The 14,037-nt window shown below is 40.8% G+C and overlaps 2 pseudogenes; both read right to left on the reverse strand.

The window, feature by feature from the left end:
- Window positions 1-4,969: 4,969 nt before the first annotated feature.
- Window positions 4,970-7,638, reverse strand: LOC110295834 (sentrin-specific protease 5 pseudogene; annotated as a pseudogene).
- Window positions 7,639-8,693: 1,055 nt separating this feature from the next.
- On the reverse strand, window positions 8,694-11,280 carry LOC110303842 (small ribosomal subunit protein eS6-like; annotated as a pseudogene).
- Between the last annotated feature and the right edge of the window lie 2,757 nt (window positions 11,281-14,037).

Raw genomic sequence — 14,037 nt, forward strand, 5'->3', positions numbered from 1 at the left:
TCTTTCTTTATTCCTTCCTTGACCAAGGTATCATTGAGAAGAGTGTTGTTCAGTTTCCACGTGAATGTTGGCTTTGTATTATTTATTTTGTTATTGAAGATCAGCCTTAGTCCATGGTGATCTGATAGGATGCATGGGACAATTTCAATATTATTGTATCTGTTGAGGCCTGTTTTGTGACCAATTATGTGGTCAATTTTGGAGAAGGTACCATGAGGTGTCAAGAAGAAGGTATATCCTTTTGTTTTAGGATAGAATGTTCTGTAGATATCTGCCAGATCCATTTGATTCATAACTTCTGTTAGTTTCACTGTGTCCCTGTTTAGTTTCTGTTTCCACGATCTGTCCATTGGTGAAAGTGGTGTGTTGAAGTCTCCTACTATTATTGTATGAGGTGCAATATGTGCTTTGAGATTTACTAAAGTTTCTTTAATGAATGTGGCTGCCTTTGTATTTGGAGCATAGATATTCAGGATTGATAGTTCCTCTTGGAGGATTTTACCTTTGATGAAAATGAAGTGCCCTTCCTTGTCTTTTTTGATGACTTTGGGTTTGAAGTCAATCTTATCAGATATAATGGCTACTCCAGCTTGTTTCTTCCTACCATTTGCTTGGAAAATTATTTTCCAGCCTTTCATTCTGAGGTAGTGTCTATCTTTTTCTATGAGATGAGTTTCCTGTAAGCAGCAAAATGTTGGGTCCTGTTTCTGTAGTCAGCCTGTTAGTCTATGTCTTTTTATCAGGGAGTTGAGTCCATTGATATTAAGAGATATTAAGGAAAAGTATTTGTTGTTTCCTGTTATTTTTGTTGTTAAAGTTGGCATTCTGTTCTTGTGGCTGTCTTCTTTTAGGTTTGTTGAGGGATTACCTTCTTGTTGTTTCTAGGGCGTGGTTCCTGTCCCTTTATTGTTTTTTTTCTGTTATTATCCTTTGAAGGGCTGTATTCCTGGAGAGGTAATGTGTGAATTTGGTTTTGTCGTGGAATACTTTGGTTTCTCCATCTATGTTAATTGAGAGTTTGGCTGGGTATAGTAGCCTGGGCTGGAATTTGTGTTCTTTTAGTGTCTGTATAACATCTGTCCAGGATCTTCTGGCTTTCATAGTCTCTGGTGAAAAATCTGGTGTAATTCTGATAGGCTTGCCTTTATATGTTACTTGGCCTTTTTCTCTTACTGCTTTTAGTATTCTATCTTTATTTAGAGCATTTGTTGTTCTGATTATTATGTGTCGGGAGGTATTTCTTTTCTGGTCCAGTCTATTTGGAGTTCTGTAGGCTTCTTGTATGTTCATGGGCATCTCTTTCTTTAGATTTGGGAAGTTTTCTTCTATAATTTTTTTGAAGATGTTTGCTGGTCCTTTGAGTTGAAAATCTTCATTCTCATCCACTCCTATTATCCGTAGGTTTGGTCTTCTCATTGTGTCCTGTATTTCTTGGATGTTTTGAGTTAGGATCTTTTTGCGTTTTACATTTTCCTTGATTGTTGTGCCGATGTTCTCTATGGAATCTTCTGCACCTTTACTTTATTTTTAAAAAAAATATTTTGCTAGAAGTGTTGAGTACTGACTGTAATTTTACATGATCATAATCTTTTAATAAAATCTGACCAACAGGTATCATTCAAGTGAACAAGTTGTCTAGGTCTGCTTTTGTAACCCCCAAATACAATAGCATTTCTTGGATGCTATTTCCCAGATCTTAGACATCTACTGGCCAGGAGGCAGAGCCTACCTAGCACATAGCAAAATGATGTACTTTATAATTGTTGATTAACTTGGTCTCTTAACATAATGAAGCACAGCATATAAATCAGTGTATTTCATTGACATTATTCTCTCACTGTCTCTGATCTGCTCAGACCCCCAATGGCTCCTAAGGCAGGGAAGAAGCAGTGAGCCCCAACTGCAGAGGAAAGGAACAAGTCACATTAGACGAGTACTGGCTGTGTCCCTAGTTAGCGCTGTACTGGTGTATTCCAACCATAAACTCACGATGACCATGTTATTCAGATTCAATGGTAAACAGAATACAGTGCAAAGCCAAAAATGTGCTGTGAAGTTATTGGCAGCAACTTCTTTTCCTTGAGAGGCCAACTGAAAGTTAAGTCTCCATAACTCTTAAGAAAACTAAAAGATAAATTAAATCTTTATAGATTGCTAGAGGTTTAACAAAAGGAACTACTACTGGAAAAAAGCAACTACAGCCAGGTAAGTCTGCCCATGAAGACTGGGCAGCTTGCTAAAGGCTCATCATATATGAATAGCTCTAAGTTTGTGCAAGGCTTACATTCATCCCAGTGACATAAAGTCTGCCAGTACTTTATGGGTATCAAAATTCAGTGCCAAGTCAGTGACAGTAAACCATTACTGCAAACATCAAAAGATTGTACTAAACAGAGGTTTACATGTAATTACAAGAAGAGAAAGAACGACGGGCGTGGTGGCGCACGCCTTTAATCCCAGCACTTGGGTGGCAGAGGCAGAGGGAGACTGATTTCTGAGTTCGAGGCCAGCCTGGTCTACAGAGTGAGTTCCAAGACAGCCAAGGCTACACAGAGAAACCCTGTCTCGAAAAACAACAACCAAAAAAAAAAAAAAAAAAAAAAAAAGAGAGAGAGAGAGAAAGAACAACTGTGTGCTGAAACCAGATCTCACTAATGACAGAAACAGGTGTAGAACATACTGAAGACACCCAGCATGTAGGCTAAAGCAAGCTGAATAGTCCACCTGAAGGTGTCCTAGCATACTAGAAAGGAAAGAGTAACTGGACCTGGACAGCTGAGTGTTCATTCCTGCATTCCTCACAGCTGACAGGACGGCTTCTCAGACTGCAGAGGTGGGCATTATGATTATTCTCCCAGGCATTGGACATACTGGTGCACCCATGTAATCTACACATCAGGGAGGCTGAGGCAGGAGTACTGCAAGTATGAGGCCAGCATGGGCTAAACAAAGACCCTGTTTCAACAAGAATCTCAAAGAAATACAACTGTAACTTCTGCATGAAGTCTCTTACTGGGGAAGTAAAATACTTCCTTAAGACCTTTGAGTCAGTCATCTTACTACTGGCTATTTCAGTATAGGCACACCAACAAAATCCCATAGTAACATCTTGCATATAAATTTTGAAGAAGCTCATGCTGGTATAATTATGTCTGAAAGTCTTAAGACTACATCCTTAGCTGGGCATGGTGACAGAGACCTATAATCCTAGCACCTTTGAGGCTAGTCTGACACACGAGACCCTGTTCCCCAAACCCCTTCCCTAAAAGATCTTCAAGCAGCCTGGCCAGTAATCCTAGTTACTTGGGTGACAAGAGTATTAAACTGAAGACCAGGCCCAGCCACTGAGCAAATTCAAGGCCAGTCTAGGCAACATCATAAGACCATGTCTCAAAATCTAAAACTGTATAAAGAAGGCTAAGGTTGTACCTCAGTGGTAGATCACTTGCCTAACATAGAAATGGGCCCTGTGTTCAAGCCCCAGTACCACAGAAGCAATAAAGACATCTTCCCCAGTGTTGATACAACCTTAAACTGTAGCAACATAAAGTGCCTCCACCTCGGTCAGCACAAGGACTGCTGACCTGGCTTTACACTAAGGACTCGGTCTGGCTAACTGAGGAGAGAGAGAAGAGTGCCACCCTGTGCCTGTGTCTGTGCTGCTGCTGAGACTCCCGCATGGAAATCTAGGTGGTTCAGCCCTAACCGAGGCAGTAAGCCCTACTCAGCCATTTTGCCTTTTTTGTTTTTCAAACATCTCATGCCTAGCTAGGCAGTTATTCTCTGTCATGTACTTGGTAGTTTTCTACACAAGTTTCTTAATGCTTCCCTCCAATTCTGGGAGAGAAAAAAACTGGTTTGGCTTAATATGCATCTTATATTCCTTTCAAACATGTCACAAAAGGCCAGATTCAATATGCAAGCTCTACCACTTCATCCTAATCCAGAGAACAGGACTACTTACAGCCTGTTCAGTGAGTACAGGACTCAGATTGTTCTTGTGGAAGCCAAAGGAGCCTTTGGGGATGCTGAGGTGCCAGAGAAGACTGAGAGACCATCCCTCACCACTGCTCTCCCAGAGACCTCAGTGCTTCCTCTCCCTCACCCCCCATCTGCAAAAGACCATACCCAGTCTTCTACTTTTGAGGGTTTGTTTTTTTATATGCCTTGAAGTAGGAACATTTTTAGTAAATCTTTTTTTTTTTTTTTTTTTTTTTGGGTTTTTCGAGACAGGGTTTCTCTGTATAGCCCTGGCTGTCCTGGAACTCACTTTGTAGACCAGGCTGGCCTTGAACTCAGAAATCCGCCTGCCTCTGCCTCCCCAGTGCTGGGATTAAAGGCATGTGCCACCACGACCGGCTTTTTAGTAAATCTTAAATGCCTTGGAGTACATGGGCAGCAACACAGAGAAGTGGTAACTAGCAAATTACTTCCATGAAATGCCAAATTCTCATTAACTATGAATTTGATGGATGCTAAGTTTTTTTCACAAGTCAAACCCAGAAAAAAATCCAAGAAAATTCAGTATCTCAGGAAAAGCCTTTATGAGATTTAGCCTACATATTATAATTCATAAAACCAAAATGGGAATTTTACTGTAGAGTGTATTGGTATGTACCTCTATTACCAGCACTGGGGAGACAGAGACAGGTTTAGCTTGAGTTTGAGGCCAGCCTAGCTACTGCTTGAGCTCCAGGACAGCTTGGGCTACATAGTAAGACTTTGTCTCAAAACAAAACAAAATAACCCCTCCCCCCCGCCTTTTTAAAAATCAGGTAACTGGCACCCAAGGATGCTGCCTGTTTTTCCTCCTACCCTAAGCACACCAGCCCCTCCCCCTGGCCTTCAGAAGGAACGTGTTTCATGCCGGAGACTCAGCTGAGGGACATCAGCAAACGGGACTGCTGGTGTAAGTGAACTTGACTGGCTTTCCACAGCACTCCTAGCTGCCCTTTATGCCACAGGGAACATCTACTCTGAGCTATGCTGTATCAAAAACATCTTGCATTTTTAGGTTCTGGGGTTAACTTTTAAACCTGTATTCAGTTAACATCTAACTATGTTTCAAAAGCTGCACCAAATCTACTAGGCTTTTTTTTTTTTTAATACTCTTTACTGCATGCTCTGTCTATATGCATGTGTTTGGATAATAAATATTAAATATGGGAGGGACATATGGAATCCATAAAGTTAAAAATGAAACTAAATTGAACATTAAAAAAAAGTACATGATAGTAGGAGAAATGAAGGGCAAAAATAAATCTGAGGTAACAGTAAGTGGCCCAATACCACCAATCTGAAATATCTGTAAAGACTCAGTAAGTGTTTGGAGGTTCAAGTAACAAACCATCTGCTCCATCATGGCGCCTTCTGGAGTCCCTGCTGAGTGAGTCTCAGTCCAGGAGCCGGCACTCACACAGCTCCTTATAGATCCTCTTCTGCACACGAGGCATGTCTTCTTGAGAAAACTGGAAAGGCTGCTCTAGGGCGAGGCACTTGCAGTACTGGAGCACAAAGACTCCACAGTCACTGTCATTTTTCTGTTGTGGAATACACTTTGAAACAGCAGTCTGCCAACCCTGAAGAAATTCAGGCCTATTTTTTTTCTCTGGCTTCAGTCAGCAAATACTTTCTTATATTCTCTACACAGAATTTAAAATGAATGCCTTGGGAATCATAAAAGGAAATAAACCGGCTGGAGAGTGTCACAGTAATGAGAGACCAGTGGACCTCCAGGTGGATGGGAATCAACAGAAGACTCTTTTTAAACAAGTCCACCTTCTTCGTCCATCTTTTAACTCCATTATAGCCTTTGGTTACCAGCTGTCTATGGAAAAAGCTGTTGAAGAAGTGGACCTTGTCTGGGACTGCATCCATTATCAGCTCGCCATACATATTAATAACCTGGTCATTCAACCAGTTCTGACAGTCCAAAGTTGCCAGATCATCCATATCCAGCATGTGCTTATTGTAGAAGATGCGGAAGTTACACTTTTGATGTCTGGCCCGGTAGTTTGTTATTTCCCTATTGATAAATGGTTTTCTATTAGAAAAGTCTTCATTAAAGACATCTTTTAATCTCCCAAGGACATCTTTTTCACTGAGTGGGACCAGTCTTCCATACTTTTTCATAACCTCATCTAGGAATCCAGAAATGCAGGTTGAGAGCTGCTCATCATCCACTGGAGACGCTGTCTGGCTGCTCTTGCCACCTGACATTTGGTTTTCTACTTTGGGTTCACTGCACAGCAAGGGAGCATCCAGTGGACTTTTACAGTAAGGGTGGTCCAACAGCTTTGAACTAAGAATGCTCTGCTTCAGAGACCCATCCTCCTCCATCTGGAAGTTCTCATTCTGGGCAGGCTCCTCAGACACAGGCCCGTCTACACTACTCACAGATTTGTCTGCTCCAGACACTGGCAGTTTCACTCTGTCGTCGCTGACAACACTTGTCCCGCTTTCCTGCCCCAGCGCCATAAGTGCTCTTTCAGTTTCCGGAGAGACCTTGTCACTAGAAGGATGTCCCATTAAAGGGATTTCATGAATTTGCTCTGTACATTCCCACTTAGGACAAGAGGATGACTGGTCCCAGTTGTATTCGACACAGCCATTCTGCTGGTCAGGGAATGCGTCATGTAAACCATGCTCCTTGTCCAAGACAGGGTTTTCTTTAGTGTGACCATCAGGCACATGACAGTTTTTTCCCTTCCCCACAGCACTGCTGTCCATGTCTGGAAAGTATGGCTGACACCGACAAGGATCTTTAGGTTCTAGGTTGATGGGAGTGCCTCTCTAGGTCCATGCTGAACCATCCTTTCCCCCAAGTTACAAGCCATACAATGGATATATTATCGAATAGAGTTTATTTAGAGCTTACTAGTTTATTTATTTATTTATTGCGGAAGGGGGTTGAGGAAGGAGTAGAGCAGGAGAGTGCTGGGGATCTTCTTTCTTATTGGTTCTTCTTGAGTCAGTGGAGGGGGCAGAGGGTCAGCAGAGGGTAAGACTTTGTCTTATGAGATATTTAGGGTTGCTATATAATAGTAAAAAGTTTACTTTTCTAGGTCTAAGTTACTTTGCTAATGTTGCTGACCTTCCTTCTGTGTTCCTCTGAGACTTGAAACAGCAGTCTCTGGCACTTTACACCTTATCCTAAAACAGCAGACGGTTAAGTAAAAGATAAATTGCTAAAAGTTATTCCCATTTTTCCAGGTGTCTCTTTTTTGTCTGACTAGGAGAAAGTTTGGAGCAATAAACTTCTATTGAATCAGGAGAAAAGAGTAACACTTGCAGAAGGAAGTACTTTTACATAAGCAAATATGCATAAACACATAAATTCATATACAGATTAATGCATGCACATTTATACATCCATTCAAACCAATTGGGTACATCTTCTATGCATTTTCACAATTACACACACACACACACACACACATCCATACCCACAGCTTTGGTAGAGCCACTGTTTTACAACATACAACAAATTATTTGAATCAATGAACCTGAAAGTTTTGAAATTTCAGGCTTGCTTCTGTTGTGTAATGTGGGGTTTGGCTTTATAACTCAACCATGCCTTACTTCAGGGAAGAGACCTTTCTGGTATAAACCTTCTTTCTCCACAGACATCAAATCCATTACTCTTAGACTAGAATCAAGTGACATCCCAGGCTTGGTGGACTGGTACATTGGAGGTGCATCCTGGCATGACTTAAGACACTTTAACTCTCAAATCCCTTATCACATTCCCAGAATGACTACTGGGCTTCCTGATAAAGAAAGATCATGTCCTTTTGAGGAGGAAGGTCTAGTATTTGGTAAAGGATTTGAATCATGATAAGGGATTCTTCCCAGTATTCTTCCACTAAGAGTGAAGACAATGATGGTTGGAGACCTAGTTGGAGACTTTTGGTGAAATCCTGGTCTTCTGTTAATTTCCTTCTCTGATCTAGTTTCTGGTGAATTCTGATGGAGAATACTCCCTGGAAACTTCCTATAAGAGTCAACACATTGACCAGGAAAAACAGGTTGATGTAATTCTGCAACATCACATTCCAGTAAAAGTTTCACTGAACTGGCCCCAGGCGAAGTCTTCATTCTTCTGGAGAGAAATGAAGGGCCACCTCCCAAAAGGACAACATTTCCTCCATGTCAGAATGTACAGCAGGATAGGACTCTCAGCCAACTTTGAGTAAGATGCACCTATATAAAATGAAAGTTCAGTGGGATTTTCTAAATCCATTCTTTGGTTAAGGGCCATCTAGGTTGTCTCCAGTTTCTGGCTATTATAAATAAAACTGCAATGAACATGTTCAATCAAGTGTCCTTCTGGTAGAATGGCATCTTTTAGGAATATGTCCCAAAGTGTTAGAGTTAGGTTTTAAGATAGATAGTTTCCTAAATTTCTGAGAAGCTGTCATATTATTTTTTACAATGGCTGTACAAGTTTGCAATCATTCCACCAGGGGAGGTCTGCTCTAAATCCTTGGCAACATGAGCTGTAACTTGCAGTTTTGATCTTAGCCATTCTGTCATGTATAAGATGGAATTTCAAAGTACTTTTGATTTGCATTTCCATGATGTCTAAAGATGTTGAACATTTTAAAAGTATTTCTCAATCCATTTTAGAATCCTTTGTTTAGATCTGTGGGCCATTTTTTAAAGGTCATTACTTATTTGTTCTTCTAAAAGACTCATTTCTGACTGGACTCAGACTTAGAAGTAGAAGCTCCTAGCGAGGGCAGCCTACGTCTCTTGGCAATCTGTTCCTGGCTCTTTTCTTTGGCTTCCTTCATCCTCTTAGCCAACAGTTTAGTGTATTCTGCAGCCTCCTCCTTGTTTGTCTTAGTGTGTTGTTTCTTCAGAGCAATAGGTCGGCCTTTGTGTTGCTGGACACGTGGAGTAACATGGTCCTGGGCTTCTTACCTTCTTTGTTTTAGGGCTCTCTGACAACATACTGGCAGACGTCATCTTTGGAGAGATTAAAAGGCTTTGGGTTCTACTAGCTCTTTTAGGTCCCAACGGATGAGGCACAGTAGTATCTGTTAGTCCAGGAATATCCTTCTCTCCTTTCTTTACATTAACGAAATTGAGAACACTGAGATTAGTGTCCACAATGCATCCTCTAACAGACTTGAACTTTCTCTCCCCAGTTCTCCTTGGTCTATAACAGGAATGCCTCTTACTCAACAACAGGCATACTCTGCTATGGGTCAAAATGCCTTGCTTCATAGGTGTCTTAGTCAGGGTTTCTATTCCTGCACAAACATCATGACCAAGAAGCAAGTTGGGGAGGAAAGGGTTTATTTGGCTTACACTTCCATGCTGCTGTTCATCACCAAAGGAAGTCAGGACTGGAACTCAAACAGGTCAGGGAGCAGGAGCTGATGCAGAGGCCATAGAGGGATGTTCTTTACTGGCTTGCCTCCTCTAAATTGCCCAGCCTGCTCTCTTATAGAACCCAAGACTACCAGCCCAGAGATGGTCCCACCCACAAGGGGCCTTTCCCCCTTGATCACTAATTGAGAAAATGCCTTACAGTTGGATCTCGTGGAGGCATTTCCTCAACTGAAGCTCCTTTCTCTGTGATAACTCCAGCTGTGTCAAGTTGACACAAAATTAGCCAGTACAATTGACCCCTTGTCAACTTGACACACAAACACATCACTAGTAAGCCTCAACCCTTACATTCTTACTCATCCCCAAGATCTAAATAACTTTAAAAGCCCCACAGTCTTTACATATTCTTAAAATTTCAATCTCTTTAAATATCCATCTCTTTTAAAATTCAAAGTCTTTTTACAATTAAAAGTCTCTTAACTGTGGACTCCACTAACCTTCAAGAGGGAAAATATCAGGGCACAGCCACAATCAAAAGCAAAAATCAATCTCCAACCATCCAATGTCTGGGATCCAACTCACGATCTTCTGGGCTCCTCCAAGGGCTTGGGTCACTTCTCCAGCCATGCCCTTTGTAGCACACACATCGTCCTCTAGGCTCCAGATGCCTGTACTCCACTACTGCTGCTGCTTTTGGTGGTCATCTCATTGTACTGGCATCTCTAAAACACTGCGTGACTCCTTCAGTCCTGGGCCTTCAATTGCAACTGAGGCTGCACCTTCACCAATGGCCTTCCATGCCCTCTCACAGTGCCGAGCCTCAGCTGCTCTGCATGACCCCTTCATGCCTTCAAAACCAGTACCACCTGGGTGACCCTTACATATTACCAAGTCTCACTGCAGCAGGAGTACAACCTTGGCTATCTCTGGAACACAGCCTCTTTGTGCTTTCAGAAAACACTTCCCAGAAGATGTTACCTCAATGATGCTGGTCTCTTCTTAATCACCACTAATTTCTTAGCTCCAGCTAACCAGCATCAATAGTCCCAGTAATGCAAAGTTTTTGCTTTAGTAGTTCTGGTATCTTGTTAATCACAACTGATTCTATAGCCCCAGCTAACCAGAACTACAGAATCTTCACAATCAAAACAGCAATGGCCCTGAAAAGAGTCTTTAATTTTCCCTCTAAAATTTCACAAGCCAGGCCTCCATCTTTTGCACTGTTCTCAACATTATCTTCCAAGCTCCTACAAAACATCTGACAGAGCTCTTAACAATGAATGGATATTCAAGCCCAACGTTCCACAGTCCTTCCCAAAACGTGGTCAGTTTGTCACAGGAATACCCCACTCCTGGTACCAATTTGTCTTAGTCAGGGTTTCTATTCCTGCACAAACATCATGACCAAGAAGCAAGTTGGGGAGGAAAGGGTTTATTCGGCTTACACTTCCATGCTGCTGTTCATCACCAAAGGAAGTCAGGACTGGAACTCAAGCAGGTCAGGGAGCAGGAGCTGATGCAGAGGCCATGGAGGGATGTTCTTTACTGGCTTGCTTCCTCTAACTTGCTCAGCCTGCTCTCTTATAGAACCCAAGACTACCAGCCCAGAGATGGTCCCACCCACAAGGGGCCTTTCCCCCTTGATCACTAATTGAGAAAATGCCTTACAGTTGGATCTCGTGGAGGCATTTCCTCAACTGAAGCTCCTTTCTCTGTGATAACTCCAGCTGTGTCAAGTTGACACAAAATTAGCCAGTACAATAGGAAAACTTGCCTTTCATTCCCACCGCTGATCCAGACCACATAACCCTTCTAATCCTCACCAAGAGCATCAGCAGCAACTTCTGTGGCCATGCACTTCTCATAGAATGTGTGAAGCTTGCATTCGTCATCCACTTCACTGAGCTTCTGACAGCCAGTGCCAGGGAAGGAGATATTCATCTCCTTCATCTGGACATAGCTAACCTATGTCCTAGGAGGCATCATGAAAAAGAGCTTGTGCACCATTTTTTATTGTATTTTTTGTTTTGTTGTTGGCTAGTTTATTCAGTTCTTTATATATATTACATATTAGGATTCTGTTGGATGTGGAGTTGATAAAAATTGTTTCCCATTCTGTGGGCAGTGATTTGATCTTTGCCTTACTGAAGTTTTTCAGTTTCATGAGGTCTCATTAGTGTTATTACCCTCCCCAAGAAGCTCCTCCCTGTATAATCCAGACATTTTGATCCCCTTCTGCTTCCTCCATGCTCTGCAATATTTCTTTCCCTGTGTATGCAAGCTTTCTCTCTTTTTCTCTCTGCAACTGTCTCTTCCCCATAGTGACTTCACTGGCTTCATTCCTTTAGACCAGTGAAATGGCATCTCCAAAAAAAAAAACCCTGTCTTGAAAAACTCCAATCTGCCTTCTTCACTGGTGAAGAATAATTTATCACATAAATTATATATGCATGAACAGTTAACCAAAGACCCCTTTTCAGCTTCCAGTTTATCACACAAAGGTGGCTCAAAATGTAGACCTCCCTTCATAGGATGGCAGTAGTTACTACAGGAAAGCAATTTGTACAAATCAAATAACTAGAGGGACAAGGAAGCTAAACAAGCAAAACAAAACTGGAACCCTCTGTTGAAATTCCATTATTCAAGTGAGACAAATAAGCCTAGAGAGGTCAAAAGCAGAAACATTTTAAAATTATAACAGCTACAGTCCATGTTCAGGTTACTCACATTTAATCAGTGTCCATATACCTTCTCTTTGTAGCCCTCATATCAGAACCCTTGGCATTTTCTTCCTGTGAGTTACTCAGTCTTCTATCACTGAGATGAAGTATCTGATGAATACCACTGAGAAGAAAAGGCTCATCTTGGCTTAAGGTTTCTGGTCCATTGCTTTTAAGCTGTGGCAAGGCTGAAATGTCATGGCAGAAGAAAGCTGTTCACCTAATGATGGCTAGAAAACAGAGTGAGCACAGGAAATGTCCTTCAATACTATATAGCCAATTCCTCCATTCTGGCAGTACTTCCTAATGCTTCCACCTACTAATGTTGCCACCAAATTATGAATCTTTAGAAAATGACGTGTGTGTGTGTGTGTGTGTGTTTACTTTATGCAAATAACACCACGAGTCAACAAGTAAGTGATTTTTAACTGGTTCAGTCTCTTGCATGGCAGGTAAGTACACTCAGGTGTTTTGTCTCAGCTTTGATTTGTTTTTGACACGACACACAGCTAACCACTGGGCAAGTGGATCATGTCATTATCTTTTTCTTTGAGGCAAAATATCTGCCTACACCCTATAGGATCCATGTGTCTCATTTCATAAAGGTTTAGAGAAATCTAATCTTAGATAAATTCAGTCATTCTAGAGTAGATCTGGAATATATTTCACTAACAGGTACTCAATATTCACACATTTCAATCCCAGCTAGTTGTATTAGTTTCACAACCTGGGAATATGCTGTGTAGAATCCAGGAATTTTAACAATTTTCCCCTATAGGATGGCAATTCTTCTAATGGTGAATCAGGATGTTTCATATTTATAGGCCAAATGAATTTTTCTGCTTCTATCGATAACCAGATTCTATAGATCTAGCTTAATTACATTCAATATATATATATATATATATATATATATATATATATATATATATATATATATTTAAGCACTTGTAGCATAGAATGCAATCCATAGAACGGATCCAGGCTTAATTACATTCAATATATATATATATATATATATATATATATATATATATATATATATTTAAGCACTTGTAGCATAGAATGCAATCCATAGAACGGATCCAGGACAGTTCTTGCCTTGAAGGATGCCAGTTTGCTACTAGAGAGAGGTGAGATTAACATCAATAATGTTGCTTATCTCAAAGAGACTTGTAGTCAGTTCAGTTAGAGGTTAAAGCGGAGCATAAACTGGAAATGGATCATAAATACTTTCTGGAAAAAAGGGTTTTCACATTACTCAAAGGCATGCGTGTGGTGTGCGAACTATAATCAGATGCATTTATCGACTTAAGAGAGAAGAGCTAAGTTGTAAGCTGTGCTTAGTCATCTTGGAACATCTTCTGGCTAGGCAAGTGTGGTCACCAACAAATTACAGTTTAAAAAGTAGCTTGGTAACAGAAGCATTAGAAAAGGAAACTTGAATATTGCTGAGATGATAATAACATGTGTAAGCCACTTCTTTATTCTGTGAACTGCCATCTTCAACCCACAGAAGGCAGCTATTTGAAGACATATTTGTTTGCTTGCATTTTAATATTTCTCATGTGATACCAAAAGCTTTGTTAAAGAAATACAGAATTCCACCTAGAGTTACTGTATATTCAACCTTTTCTCAATGATGTCTTCAAAAGCCCCAGTTTATTTATAAATTCTAAGCTATACTCCAACTTGGTTGTAATCATCCAGCTCTTCAAAAATGTTATTTTATATTGACAACATCACATCAATTGACATGGTTTAGGAGAATTTGTATTTTAGGAAGTGATAGATTTGGTCTAGTCTTAAGTTCAGTGGTTCTCTGGAGATGAGCTGCATATGTTCTGTTTTATTTTATTTATTTTTTTAACAATTATTTATTAGATATTTTCCTCATTTACATTTCAAATGCTATTCTGAAAGTACCCTATCCCCTCCCCTCGCCCTGCTTCCCAACCTGCTCACTCCCACTTCTTGG

Source organism: Mus caroli, unplaced genomic scaffold (genome assembly GCF_978045245.1).
Source record: "Mus caroli unplaced genomic scaffold, Mus_caroli_1 scaffold_1, whole genome shotgun sequence".
Classification (NCBI taxonomy): domain Eukaryota; kingdom Metazoa; phylum Chordata; class Mammalia; order Rodentia; family Muridae; genus Mus; species Mus caroli.